The sequence below is a fragment of the Culex pipiens genome, chromosome 2 (genome assembly GCF_016801865.2).
Source record: "Culex pipiens pallens isolate TS chromosome 2, TS_CPP_V2, whole genome shotgun sequence".
Taxonomy (NCBI): domain Eukaryota; kingdom Metazoa; phylum Arthropoda; class Insecta; order Diptera; family Culicidae; genus Culex; species Culex pipiens.
This window is the reverse complement of record NC_068938.1, coordinates 43,824,650-43,839,216: the sequence shown is the minus strand read 5'-3', so window position 1 is coordinate 43,839,216 and position 14,567 is coordinate 43,824,650.

Below are 14,567 nucleotides of genomic sequence, written 5' to 3'. Positions count from 1 at the left end.
TTTCGATTTACCCCAGAAAATGTTCCGAAAAGGCACCTCTCTCATAAACAAAATTTAAAAAATGATAAAATAATTAACATATTAAAGAAAATTCTATCAACGCCTGAAAAGCTCCATAGAAATGATGAAAATATTTTGAAAATCAGATTTCAAAGAAAGTTTCACAACACGTAAAAAAAATAATCAAAAAAAGTTAGCTTAAGCAAAATAAAAATGATAAAAAGTTGCGCCTTGTGATGAAACAAAAATGTTAAATAAAACAATTTGACTACCTTTTTGAAAATAAAATTTCACTAGAGGTGCCCTCATGACAAAATAAAAAAAAATGGAAAAAGTAGAGCAACATAAAAAAAGATCAAAGATATTTTGAAAATAGGATTTTACCAGCGGCGTTTCGTTAAAATAAAAACAAAATAAAATTATTTGACTATCGGCGCTCCTCAAGCTATTAAGACTGTTCAAAATTAGTCAAACAAAGTTTGCCAACCGGCGCAAAAAAATGTTTTAGCTAGAACGCTAAACAAAATTTATATTTTTTTTTATGTTACCGTACGCCAAACTTTGTTTGGCTCTTAATAAACAGCCTTTATGTTGCTAGAGGGGCGTCAAACTTTTTTTTTGTTGTTGAATGTTTTAATTTTGTCATAATAGCGTTTCCAGTAAAATCTTATTTTTAAAATATTTTTATCATTTTTAAGCTGCTTTGGGCACCGATTATTCAACTTTTTTATTCAATATTTTTACCAATTTTTTTCCCACTCATAAGGGCGCCTCCAGTAAAACTTACATATTGATAATTTACATAAAAATGTTTACGTCATAGGGGCGCCCCCATTCCATTTTCCATATCGAGAATTTGCATGATTTTTTTAAGTCGTAGGGGCGCCTCAAGTCAAATTTTTCATATCGAGAATTTGCATGATTTTTTTTAGTCATAAGGGCGCCTCCAGTCAAATTTTCATAACAAAATTTGTATGATTTTTTTAAAGTCGTAGTGGCGCCTCCAATTAAATTTTCATATTGAGAATTTTCATAAAAATGTTTAAGTCATAGGGGCGCCTCCAGTCAATTTTCATAATAAGAAATTGTATGATTTGTTTAAAGTCGTAGGGACGTATCCATTAAATTTTTCACAGCGAAAATTTGCATGATTTTTTAAGTCGTAGGGGCGCCTCCAGTCAAATTTTTATATTGCATATTCGTATTGAAAATAAAAATTAAGTCTTAGGGGCGCGTCCAGATAAATTTTCATAATTTACATAAAAAAATTTTAGTGTTTAGGGCGCCTCCAGCCAAATTTTTCATATCGATAATTTGCATGTTTTTTTTAAGTCATAAGGGCGCCTCCAGTCAAATTTTCATAACAAAATTTGTATGATTTTTTTTCAAGTCGTAGGGGCGCCTCCAGTCAAATTTTTATATTGCATATTCGTATTGAAAAAAAAAATAAGTCTTAGGGGCGCGTCCAGTTAAATTTTCATAATTTTCATAAAAATGTTTTAGTCAATTAGGGCGCCTTCATTCAATTTTTCATATCGAGAATTTGCATGATTTTTTTAAGTCATAAGTGCGCCTCCAGTCAATTTTCATAATAAATGTGTATGATTTTGATAAAGTCGTAGGGGCGCCTCCATTCAGTTTTTCATATCGAGAATTCGCATGATTTTTTCAAGTCGTAGGGGCGCCTCCAGTCAAATTTTTATTTTGCATATTCGTTTTGAAAATAAAAATTAAGTCTTAGTGGCGCGTCCAGATAAATTTTCATAATTTACATAAATTTTTTTTAGTGTTTTGGGCGCCTCCAGCCAAATTTTTATATCGAGAATTTGCATGATTTTTTTAAGTCATAAGGGCGCCTCCAGTCAAATTTTCATAACAAAATTTGTATGATTTTTTTTCAAGTCGTGGGGGCGCCTCCAGTCAAATTTTTATATTGCATATTCGTATTGAAAAAAAAAAGTCTTAGGGGCGCGTCCAGTTAAATTTTCATAATTTTCATAAACATCTGGTAGTCATAGAGGCGCCTTTAGTCAAATGTTTCATATCGAGAATTTGCAGAATTTTTTTAATTCATAAGGGCGCCTCCAGTCAAATTTTCATAACAAAATTTGTATGATTTTTTTAAAGTCGTAGGGGCGCCTCCATTCAATTTTTCATATCGAGAATTTGCATGATTTTTTTAAGTCGTAGGGGCGCCTCCAGTCAAATTTTTATATTGCATATTCGTATTGAAAAAAATTAAGTCTTAGGGGCGCCTCCAGTTAAATTTTCATAATTTTCATAAAAATGTTTTAGTCATTAGGGCGCCTCCATTCAATTTTTCATATCGAGAATTTGCATGATTTTTTTAAGTCATAAGGGTGCCTCCAGTAGAATTTTCATAACAAAATTTGCATGATTTTTTAAAGTCGTAGGGGCGCCTCCATTCAATTTTTCATATCGAGAATTTGCATGATTTTTTTAAGACGTAGGGGCGCCTCCATTCAAATTTTTATATTGCATATTCGTATTGAAATTGAAAATTAAGTCTTAGGGGCGCGTCCAGATAAATTTTCATAATTTACATAAAAAAAATTTAGTGTTTAGGGCGCCTCCAGCCAAATTTTTCATATCGAGAATTTGCATGATTTTTTTAAGTCATAAGGGCGCCTCCAGTCAAATTTTCATAACAAAATTTGTATGATTTTTTTTAAAGTCTTAGGGGCGCCTCCAGTCAAATTTTTATATTGCATATTCGTATTGAACAAAATTAAGTCTTAGGGGCGCGTCCAGTTAAATTTTCATAATTTTCATAAAAATGTTTTAGTCAATTAGGGCGCCTTCATTCAATTTTTCATATCGAGAATTTGCATGATTTTTTCAAGTCATAAGTGCGCCTCCAGTCAAGTTTTCATAACAAAATTTGCATGATTTTTTAAAGTCGTAGGGGCGCCTCCATTCAATTTTTCATATCGAGAATTCGCATGATTTTTTCAAGTCGTAGGGGCGCCTCCAGTCAAATTTTTATTTTGCATATTCGTTTTGAAAATAAAAATTAAGTCTTAGTGGCGCGTCCAGATAAATTTTCATAATTTACATAAATTTTTTTTAGTGTTTTGGGCGCCTCCAGCCAAATTTTTATATCGAGAATTTGCATGATTTTTTTAAGTCATAAGGGCGCCTCCAGTCAAATTTTCATAACAAAATTTGTATGATTTTTTTTCAAGTCGTGGGGGCGCCTCCAGTCAAATTTTTATATTGCATATTCGTATTGAAAAAAAAAGTCTTAGGGGCGCGTCCAGTTAAATTTTCATAATTTTCATAAACATCTGGTAGTCATAGAGGCGCCTTTAGTCAAATTTTTCATATCGAGAATTTCCAGAATTTTTTTAATTCATAAGGGCGCCTCCAGTCAAATTTTCATAACAAAATTTGTATGATTTTTTTAAAGTCGTAGGGGCGCCTCCATTCAATTTTTCATATCGAGAATTTGCATGATTTTTTTAAGTCGTAGGGGCGCCTCCAGTCAAATTTTTATATTGCATATTCGTATTGAAAAAAATTAAGTCTTAGGGGCGCCTCCAGTTAAATTTTCATAATTTTCATAAAAATGTTTTAGTCATTAGGGCGCCTCCATTCAATTTTTCATATCGAGAATTTGCATGATTTTTTTAAGTCATAAGGGTGCCTCCAGTAGAATTTTCATAACAAAATTTGCATGATTTTTTAAAGTCGTAGGGGCGCCTCCATTCAATTTTTCATATCGAGAATTTGCATGAATTTTTTAAGACGTAGGGGCGCCTCCATTCAAATTTTTATATTGCATATTCGTATTGAAATTGAAAATTAAGTCTTAGGGGCGCGTCCAGATAAATTTTCATAATTTACATAAAAAAATTTTAGTGTTTAGGGCGCCTCCAGCCAAATTTTTCATATCGAGAATTTGCATGATTTTTTTAAGTCATAAGGGCGCCTCCAGTCAAATTTTCATAACAAAATTTGTATGATTTTTTTTCAAGTCGTAGGGGCGCCTCCAGTCAAATTTTTATATTGCATATTTGTATTGAACAAAATTAAGTCTTAGGGGAACCTCCAGTTAAATTTTCATAATTTTCATAAAAATGTTTTAGTCAATTAGGGCGCCTCCATTCAATTTTTCATATCGAGAATTTGCATGATTTTTCTTAGTCGTAGGGGCGCCTCCACTCAAATTTTTATATTGCATATTCGTATTGAAAAAAATTAAGTCTTAGGGGCGCGTCCAGTTAAATTTTCATGATTTTCATAAAAATGTTTTAGTCATTAGGGCGCCTCCAGTCAAATTTTTCATATCGAGAATTTGCATGATTTTTTAAAGTCCAGTCAAATTTTCATAACAAAATTTGTATGATTTTTTAAAGTCGTAGGGGCGCCTCCATTCAATTTTTCATATCGAGAATTTGCATGATTTTTTTAAGTCGTAGGGGCGCCTCCAGTCAAATTTTTATATTGCATATTCGTATTGAAAAAAATTAAGTCTTAGGGGCGCGTCCAGTTAAATTTTCATAATTTTCATAAAAATCTGGTAGTCATAGGGGCGCCTCCAGTCAAATTTTTCATATCGAGAATTTGCATGATTTTTTTTAAGTTATAAGGGCGCCTCCAGTCAAATTTTCATAACAAAATTTGTATGATTTTTTTAAAGTCGTAGGGGCGCCTCCATTCAATTTTTCATATCGAGAATTTGCATGATATTTTTAAGTTGTAGGGGCGCCTCCAGTCAAATTTTTATATTGCATATTCGATTTGAAAAAATTAAGTCTTAGGGGCGCTTCCAGTTAAATTTTCATAATTTTCATAAAAATGTTTTAGTCATTATGGAGCGTCCAGTCAAATTTTTCATTTCGATTTGAAAAAAGCAAAAAAAAATCTCTTTGGCATTTTAGCAACATAGCTAAAAAAAAATCGGCCCTTCGGGCCGAGGGGCGCATGGGGTGTAACTAACTTAATTTGCCAGGGGGGGGTTAAACCCCTAAACCCCCCCCCTTGTACACGGCCCTGCATTTTATAAAAAAAGAACTTTGAGGTATTTAATTTTTAAATTTTTGTTGAATTTATTGTAATAAAGTTAATCGCTTGAATAGTAACGTGGAAAAATTAAAATATAATTTGTTATAAATTAAGAATTTCATTTGATTAGGTATGTTTTAAGCACATGCTGAAAGAAAATTTGTAATACAATTTGCAAAGTTTTAAAATTTCCTGGAACTATCAGAAACAAATATTACAAAACTGTTATAAAGAGAATTTTGACTAATTTTTTTTGAAATATTTCCTTTTGCTTTTTGAGCCAAAAATGCAAATTATAATTTTGGAAAGAATATTATTCTTGGGTGAACTAATCTTAGTTTATTTTCAATTGTCTTAGGTAGTTTCACTTCTCAAATGGAATGATTGTTGATCAAGACTCATCTTACGAAATTTATTTTTTATGATTTGGCAAAAAAACATTAAAAAGTTTTGGATACACTTATTTTTGAATTTTTTTGAACATATTTACCATATTATAATTAGCAATTCCATGCCAAAAATTTATAACTTGTACCCGATCCTCTCCGACAGCTTTGATTGTAATCTTATGCTCGTACGAGCAATTGGCGTTTATATGGAGTTACGTTTATTTGAATATATTTTTTGTCACTGCAAAACTAAAATATGTTCTGAAATGTTTTGTTATACTATTTGCTTAAATATTTTGTATTGCCCCTTTGACACCAACCAGGAAAATAATTGATTGTAAAATTTGTAATGGCGAGTTAATGTTTTTTGCTCGAGTTTAAATTTAATCTCATGTATTTTTTTTTCATTTTTCATATTATAAATTCTCCAATTTGGTTTATTCGTTAAAAATTAAAAATAAAAGATAAATTAAAATGGATGAGTGTCAAAAAGCATGATCAAAAATTGCAAACATTGCATCCAGTATAACAATTTCCAGTAAATATCTTCCCCATTTAAACGAGTCCAAATTGCGCTCATAATTATTTCTCCTGAATTCCCAATTCGTCGCCGTCGTGCTAACTTGTCGTACGTGCATTTTGGGCCAAATTGAGTTAAGAACGCCTCATCTTTTGACCTACACAGATCCCCAAAATTCAATTTCAATCCTGAGTTATTCAATAAATACCGAAAAAACTCCGTGCATTTTTGTTACTTTACATATGAAAGTCACCCAAAGGAAAAATATATCTCAATATCTGCAACAGTGGATCTGCTGCAGAAAATGTCACATTTTATAACATTTTTTGCAGCAAGCCCGTAGATCATTTTTGCCCGCGTGTAAACATTTCAGCGATCTGCAGTTCTCACCAACACATATAATGCTGGCCCGTCCCCGAGCAACACTCCAAAGAGAAGCATATGTTGGTGCTCTTTCACTCTCATTCCATCAAGCGTCCATGGCGCGGTGGTAGCGTGTCGGATCAATAACCAATAAGTTGGTGGTTCAATCCTCGTTCTGTTAAGGGTTTTTTTTTGTGAAATACAACCAAAAAGCCGTCAGTAATGTCGATAATTGTCGGTAACGGGCAAAAATGTCATACCCCTATATCGCAAAAAATGCATGAGGACAGTTTTCATGCAGATTCTGATATACTTTCATGCCGCCATGCATCACAATCATGCGACCGCCGTTTGGGTGTAGTTTAAATCTTGTCGTGCTATCTTGTCAGTCCCTGAAAATTGATGTAAGTGCGACAACTGGCCAAAGGGATTTCAGGTCAGAACGCGTTTGACGCACTACCGTAAACATTTGTAATTATAACTCGGGACTCCAGCAACCAACTTCAACCAAACATCGGGACAATGCACAGAATGGTCAGCCAAAAAAAAAATGTGTTTGTTATTGTTTACATTGCGTGCTCTAGTTTTTGTTTATTCAAGGTCAAACATTAAAACGCGTTTTTCTCGGAACGTCGAAATGGCGGGTGCGACAAGATAGCACGACGACGTCAAATTGCTGCCTTCATCCCACTTCCAAGAATGTCTTCCTGCTAAGCTGAAAGGATCTTCAAATTCCTGTAAAAACATTCCATAATCCTTTCCAGACATTTGCAGTGTTGCTGGTAACTCAGGCGTGCAACAACTGTGAAGTGCACATACACCAACACTCATCTAGGATGCCACAAGCCAAGGAAATCTTTTCAAAAGGGTGGATGAGTGGGGGTTGTTTCTGGAAAAAAATCTTAATTGCAACCAGACATTGGGCACAGCTTGCTTTCGTGTGCTTCGGCAAAGGTAATTGCATTTGCAGACGGGTGGTTGCATCCTCTTTTCAAAACAGACAAAACCGTTCGGAACCAAACCGCTCCAGAAGCCGGGACCGATAAGTGGCTTTCAACTGGGTGTTCCGGAATTGCCTTTTGCGCCGGTGTCGAAAGTACCTACTGTGGGAAAGAGGAAGAGTGGAAAGAAGGCAGCTTTTGAGCTTTTATGAAAGAACCATAACGAGTCAGATTCAGAATGCATTAATTATGACGTTCAAGTTTCACTTACACTTTGTGGCTTGGAAAAAGGGAGAGTCTGATGTGGTCAATGGTCTGGACCAAGCTTGGGGAAAATAAGTTTGCTGTAACAAAGGAAAGAACAAAACGAATTCTTAGTACTGTGAGCAAGCATTTTTGTTCTAAAGTAAGACTTTAAAACAATAAATTGGACCTGTTTTTTGCTATGGAGTAAAAACAGCAACACCAAAAAAAAGCCAACTTTTTTTTTCCTTACAAGGAAAATCCATCAGCTATTCGCCTCAAGCAAGAGAGAAAATATTTTCCTTATCGCTTCTTGCTTAGTCTTGTGGTTAGATAACAGATGCGGTAGGGAAATGATAAAATTTTCATCTGGACTCATAACGTTGTACTGAACTGATCCACCAAAAAGTACTTTCAGCATGCCCTTGGAATGGTGTCATATGGGTTCTGGTGGTTGTCTGCTGCTATTTTTGTTGCTTTTAGAATGCTACTGTTGGCCAACCGCATGAAATAATAAAATCATATGACCTAAGGCGGGATTGGTAAGATAATGTGAGGGTTGCTCAAGCTAAAATTTTCAAACTATAAGAAAATAATAAATATATTTTCATTTAGATTTTTTTCCCTTCACCAATTGAATTTTTTTTTTCACGTAAATTTTTTTAAAAGGGTTGTTAAAATACTTATCGATTGCAAATTTGATACGAAATATCAAATAATGCATTTTTGGCCAGACTTCGCAATGGCTTAAATGATAGCATTTTTGTTCGCATTAAAAAATGTAAATAAAAAATATGGATTTTTGTTGTAATTTTATTTATTTAAACAAATTTATAGAAATGGAAAATTTTCATTTTTCGATGTCAATTATGTTCCCCTTGGAACGAGCTGTCAAGTAGGAACTTTTCTGTCAAAAAGGGCTGCTAAGTTAATTTTTAGAAATTGATTTAAAACTCCATTTTTTAATCCTTTGCGGTCGTACTGTTTAGAAAACATTTAAAACCAATACCCACAACTCTTCTGAAGACATCTGAAGACATCGATGAAAAAAATTCTATGGGCAAAATTAGGTCTTTATAAAATGTGGCGTGTGACGTTATCTCTTTAAATAAATCTTATTGTCTCTTTTATTTTTCTCTACAATTTCGCAAATTGACATTTATTTGGATAAAACTTTGTCTGTGTCACAAAATACATTTTGCATAATTGATTTTTCCGTACAAGTCTCCATACATTTTTGAGGGCTGGTCATAATAAATAATGTATGAAATTCTGTATCTATTCGGCAAATTTTTTGGTCATTATTAGGACTTTCCAGAAACAATAGATTCACGGAAAAATAATAAAAAAAACAATTTTGTTTTGTTTATGTGTACTAAAAAAGCCATTTTGAGCCATGTGATGAAGCAAAATCTTGTTTAAATGATCTGAATTCATAAAAAAACTGTGTTTTTTTGAAAACATCATAAATCTAAACTGCCCATGTTCGTATAAATGTCCCATATGCAAAAACAGCAAGCTGAGAAAAACGTTTTTGAAGTTTGTCCCATACATAAGGCTACGTGTTAAGTTTCCGCGAAAAAATTGGATTTCCTCCTGATTTCTAGAACAAAGTACTGGATGTTATAGGCTTTTCTGAAAGATCATTCGATTTTGAACAAAACTGCATCATTAACTCAAAAACGATGAAAATGCATATGGGACATTTATGCGATCAGGGGCAGTAAAGAAAAACATAATAATAAAAAAATCATGTATAAAGCAAATTTGAAATCGAAATGTACATAATTTTTACCAATTTTTTTAGATAAAATTAACCTTTTTTAAGACATCTCGGGAACTATTGATTCTTTTTTCGATGTTTAAAATTAAAACTATCGTTACAATTTTGATTTTTTCAGTTATAATCAAAGTTTCTTCAATTTATTTGATAAAATTAACCTGTTTTAAGACATCTCGAAAACTATTGATTCTTTTTTCGATGTTTGAAAGTATGCTCAAAATGCAAAATGCAAAATGCAAAAAGAAATCAAAAATAAATAACCATCGGTGACTATAACTTGATAACGGTACATTCTAAAAAAAAAGTCAAATACTTTTCGATTGCAAATTCGATTTTGCTTTGATAAATAATTTTTAGAATATTGTTTGTCCAGAGTTTTTATATTTTTGAACATTTTTTTTCCAAAAATTCATGGCTTTAGAACCAGATTTTGCATCATCTCACATTATGGCTAAACAATGTCTTTAAAAAAAAAATTCAAAAATTAATTAATGTACTAAAAATACTTTTTTTCCCGTGTACCTATTTTTCAGAAAAATCTTAATCATAACCTACAACTTTGCCAAAAACACCAAATCGATCAGAAAGTCCCTTCTCAACATAAAAAATTTCATACATTACACACCCATTTTTCACCAGCCCCCAAAATTTGATGGAGAATTAAAAACAAAGTTCATCCAACTTCAAAAATGAAAATTTAAAAAATCAGGAAAACAAATTGTAGAGTGGTTCTTACGTTTTTATTCGCATTCATGATTTTTCTGGAAGTAGGTATTGCATTTTTCAAGTCAATTTTTCGATTTTGTGACTGATTTAACTGAAAATAAAACAAGTTTTTTTTTGTTATATTAAAATGCAACAAAATTTGCAAAGAAATACAAATAAACTGCAAATTTGATAGTGATGATGATGATAACCAAAGTTGATCCCTGAAAAATTACATTTTACTAACTTACTAATGAGCAATTCTCTTCGAAATCGGCTGGTTTCGGTCATTTTTATTTTTTTGTATTTTTTTATTTGACTCAAACTTTGTGGGGGCCTCTCCTATGACCAAAGAAGCTATTTTGTGTCATTGGTTCATACAAGTCTCCATACAATTTTGGCAGCTGTCCATACAAAAATGGTACGTAAATATTTAAACAGCTGTAACTTTTGAGTGAATTTTCTGATCAATTTGGTGTCTTCGGCAAAGTTGTAGGTATTGTTGAGGACTATTGAGAAAAAATAGGTACACGGAAAAAAAATTGCCGATTTTTTATTAACTTTTCTTTCACAAAAACTCAATTTCCCAAAATACGTATTTTTTGATTTTCGAGATTTTTTGATATGTTTTAGGGGACTAAAATCCGCAACTTTTGAGCCATAGAGAAGTATGGTCAAAAAATCTGCCGCCGAGTTATGATTTTTTGAAAAAAAATTGATTTTTGAAAAAAAAAATCCAAATTTTATACAAAACAATATTCGACCTCATTTTCTTATGCAAAATTGAATTTGCAATCGAAAAGCACTTTACAGATTTTTTGATAAAGGGCTCCGTTTTCAAGATATAGCTACCGAAAGTTTGATTTTAGCGAAATATTTGCAGTTTTTCGATTTTTTAAAATTGTGACCATGAGTGACCATTTCTGAAAATATTTGTTTTTTAAAGTTCAGAAAATTTGCTATAAAATTGACAAAAAGACATTGAAGATTGGACCTCTCGTTGCTGAGATACAGCGGCTTAAAGAAAAGAAACAGGAAAATTGAAGTTTTCTAAGGCTTACCCAAAAAAAAATACCATTTTCTAATGTCGATATCTCAGCAACTAATGGTCCGATTTTTGATGTTAAACCATGAAACATTCGTGAAATTTTTCGATCTTTAAAAAAATAACTGTTTATAAAAAGGGCCAAACATTGAATATTACTCCCTTTTGAAATGTTAGTCTTGAGCTAAAAATTTTGAAAATATTTTTTAAAAAATCGAAAAACTGCAAGTATTTCGCTAAAATCAAACTTTCGGTGGCTATATCTTGAAAACGGAGCCCTTTATCAAAAAACTTGTAAAGTGCTTTTTGATTGCAAATTCAATTTTACATAAGAAAATGAGGTCGAATTTTGTTTTTTTATGAAATTTGGATTTATTTCAAAAATCGTTTTTTTTTCAAAAATTCATAACTCGGCGGCAGATTTTTTGACCATGTTTCTCTATGGCTCAAAAGTTGCGGATTTTTGTCCCCTAAAACATATCAAAAAATCTCGAAAATCAAAACATACGTATTTTGGGAAATTGAGTTTTTTTGAAGGAAAAGTTAATGAAAAACCAGGCAAATTTTTTTTCCGTGTACCTATTTTTTTATCAATAGTCCTCAACAATACCTACAACTTTGCCGAAGACACCAAATTGATCAGACAATTCACTCAAAAGTAACAGCTGTTTGAATATTTACATACCATTTTTGTATGGACAGCAGCCAAAATTGTATGGAGACTTGTATGGGTGAACCAATGACACAAAATAGCTTATTTGGTCATAGGAAAGGCCCCCACAAAGTTTGAGCCAAATCAAAAAATACAAATAAAATCCATTTCCGGTTTTGGTAGAGAATTGCTCTAATCCCTTTATTTGCGGAAAATTTCTTCTTTCCAATGCTTTTTGAAATTGTGAATTGGTTGCAAAACAGATTTTTGGTGAATTTTAAAACAAAGACCGTCTTGGGGTGGAGTTGGGTTGTAGAGGATTAATTAAAGTTTTTTTTTTATTTATTCTGGAATTGAACCTGGATATAAAAAAATAGTCTTTTGAAACTCAAATTATATTTTTGCTACTTTTCCTATTCTCAAGTTGTGATCCAACCTAACCCCAAAATTGGCCAATGTTTGTGTGTCTAGAAAAAAAAAATCCGCTATGTTTTTGTGTAAAAAAAAGAAACGCCTCTGAAATTGAGCTGTAAGACCATCCTTGGCACGAAATTTCCCAGCATCTTCCCGGTAGCTTAGAACCAAACGAAAAAATAAGCAACGGATACGAGTACCGGATATTGCCCCTAGGTGGATGCTGCGGCAGCGCGCCCTCTTCTGGTCGATTTCGGCAGCCACGATGGTTCGTTGGCTTCTATCATAATATCGCTCAGGGCTTCGCGAGTGCGTTGTTTTTCGACTTTCGTGGGCTTACATTATTCATAGACTGGGGAGGGGGGCTCCTATTTTTGGAGGTTGATATTTTAAAGAATGCCAAACACGTCGAAATGCCTGGATTTTGGAGCTGTGAAAGAATTAAATCGACTTCTTCTGGCATTTGAACTTAAAGTTAAGTTACCCTGTCAATATTGTTAACGTTTTGATTTTTCAGAATTTTTTAATGAAGGATATCAATAATCCAAGTTTATCAGCTTGTTGTTAGAGAAGGATTCGTGAAAGATTGATGCAATTTGGATGATTTAAAAAAAAACTGGGTGGTCATAAATTACGTAATTTTCCTAAATCGAATCTTTTGCTTTTATAACGAATCTTTCTCGTCACGAATGTTTCAATGTGGGTTTATAATTCATGATTTCTGAAAAAAATCTAAACAAGTTTAGTTCCTCCTTGGGAGAGGACTATCCTGAAAAAAACTTTGATGTATGATAAGTTATAAATCTTAATTTTGAAAAGGCTTAAATTAATTTATTTTTGAAACTTTGGAACCTGTGACATGAAATTCACTTTCCCCAAAAGCGTACAGCAAAAACGATCTGAGATTTGGACCTTCCCTCAGCAAAACCGTCGCCCGTAAGCGTGAGAGTTTTAATGTTCATCCCACGTCATATGCCGGTGATGTGATCTGCGTAAGCCTCCCCGTGGCGGTCCCAGCACAAAGTCAATAGAAAACGGGGCGCGCTGTGAGTAGGCGTACGTGTGATCCCAAAGAGAGCCGGTAGAAGGGAGGTCCCGGGGGAACTTTTAAAAAGATGGCACTTTCTTTCTGGGTGGCTCGTGTAGGTGCTGGAAATCGATTCTTACTGAACAATGATACTGGTATTTTGAATTAATGCAATAATTTAAATAATAATCAATTATTCATGACCAGATGATATAGCGTCCAAATTAAATCTCAATTAAGAAAACTTGTTGAGTTGCATCCAAGCACATTAAGGAACGCCTCTATCTTCTTTTTATTTTTTTACATTATAAGTGTTCAATTTTTAAAATGTTCTAGGTAACATTTATACTTGTTTCATTTAACAAATTTCTATTGGTCATTCCACCTCAACCTCGAGCACAACAAACAAATTTAAATTTTGAGGGGTTAAACCAGAATTCAGATTTAAGTCCAAATAGGAAAACCCTCCCTCCTTTATGACACCACTCTAAAGTTTTCTCTGGTTTGCGAAAATTAAGAAAACATGAAAATTTAGGTATCTTGAAAATTCGTCTGCAGTGTCTTGTGAAAACAATTTTTTTCTTTAAATTTCATTTAAATTCATATCAAGCACCTAATGTTGGCATACTAGCACTTTGGCGTTCAATAAAAACTAGTTTAAAGCATTTTCGGTATTTTATTTAGTAAGTATTCTAGAAGCGCAATTCTTGGGAGTTTAATATGGTTTATTTAAGAATTAATTAGTTCTTTAAAAAATCTGGCCTTTAAAAATAATTAAGATTTTTTTCCTGAGATCCGTGTAATTTTCAGAAAATAAAATAATTTGTTAAATGGCCCCTGTGGAATTTGGAAATTCTTGGAATATTTTTTTTTATTTGAGAGATTTTGTCATAGATTATATTAATGCTTTTGTTATTTTAAGTGAAACTGTTGAATGGAGATAATTTATTTTGCAGAACTTATGATAAGTGTGTTTACATATTTCACTCTAAATGTTTGCTTTAGTTCTATTTGAGAGATAATACCATGTTAAAACATACGTACGTAACTAAAAAGAACAAAGAAATCTAGAAAAGATTGGCTAAGCAAATTAACAGCTTAATAAACATATAAATAATTAAAGTATAAATAGTAAATTATGTAATTTTAACTTGTGATTTTTAAGGTTATCCCGGGCAGACGGTAATAACAAAATTCATGCCATTTCAATAACAAATACTGTTAAAATAACAGAAAATGTTATGGATTCTTCTTGAAAAGAGTTTAATAACAGTTTATGTTATCATAACAAAATTTGTTATTGGTCTGATATTGGTTGAAAGCCAAAAAAACTTTGGAATAACATTTTTTGTTATGGAAGAATACCTCCAACTGTTATTGGGATGATCGGATTAGTTGTTAAAATAACAAAAAATAATAACAAAGATTTGTTCGAAGAATAACTAAAAATATTATAA